Source organism: Orycteropus afer, unplaced genomic scaffold (genome assembly GCF_000298275.1).
Source record: "Orycteropus afer afer isolate SDZICR_OR568_19922 unplaced genomic scaffold, OryAfe1.0 scaffold00194, whole genome shotgun sequence".
NCBI classification, from domain to species: Eukaryota; Metazoa; Chordata; class Mammalia; order Tubulidentata; family Orycteropodidae; genus Orycteropus; species Orycteropus afer.
The window spans coordinates 1,426,280-1,427,283 of NW_006921781.1; the positions used below are offsets into that span (position 1 = coordinate 1,426,280).

The window sequence follows — 1,004 nt, forward strand, 5'->3', positions numbered from 1 at the left end:
ACCTCCTCCTGGGTCACACTTTGTACTTCACCTCTTCATGATTGCTGGAACTTAAGTTTAGTTATAGGTCTAGAAGCAAAAATTGGTGTGTGTTTGGGGGGGGGGCGATTCCTGGAGACATTCATCAATGTCTTGTAAGGCATCTGCCTCAGGTGATGCTCCAGGTGATATCGCAAAGACTCTTCAGGTACAGCTAGATTAATCTCATCAGGTGGGGATGGAAGGAATAATGATTTTACTGGGAAGGGTTGCTTAGCTGACAAAGATGGAGTAATCTCTTCAGATGGAAGTATGAGGACTAGTTCTGTTGAAGGGGTGATTCAAGGGAATTTCAGTGCTCAGTCTCCTCAGCTTCCAGATTATTTGCCCATATGTCCCTACTCCAAGTTTCATGATCCCATTCCTTCTCAAACAATGACCTCACTTTAATTCAGACACCATTTGAGATTGGGAATTCAATGCCATTGAAATTTAACCAATCTTAAAATAAGACTCTGGGTTTGGTTTTCAGATCTCAACTCTGTTACTATGTAAGAAATAAGGTTTTCTTTCAAGGCACAGTGGCAACTTTCAACTCTTTTATATGGTACTTGAGCTGTGACTCTGAAACCCTGAGTTCATCCCTTTCTTTCACCATTTTGTCTACCAAAAGTGGGACCAACCAATCAGCTTCCTTATACTTCTCATTCTGACAAAATCGTTGAAAAGTATCCAATATGCAATCACCCAGAGTCTTGTCTCTCACAAATATTTGATACATGGGTGGTGATATTTTGTGCTTTTCTACTGCAACCTCACACCATGGATTGAAGTGCCCTCTTTATAATGGAGGCAGAGTCATCAACACCTTTAAGACTACAAGACTTGAGAACCAACTCAGAAAACTCACCCTTACAACTTTGTTCCTCCAGAAAACCTCTCGCTACTAAATGTGTTAAGCTGGGTTCTCCAGAGAAGCAAAATCAGTGAAGTGTGTGTGTGTGTGTGTGTGTGTGTGTGTGTGT

The 1,004-nt window shown here is 41.4% G+C and overlaps 1 protein-coding gene across 1 annotated transcript in view; it reads left to right on the plus strand.

The window, feature by feature from the left end:
* The window catches only part of ERICH6B (glutamate rich 6B), a 186,150-nt gene that overhangs the window by 36,234 nt on the left and 148,912 nt on the right, over positions 1-1,004 (plus strand). The window lies entirely within an intron of this gene.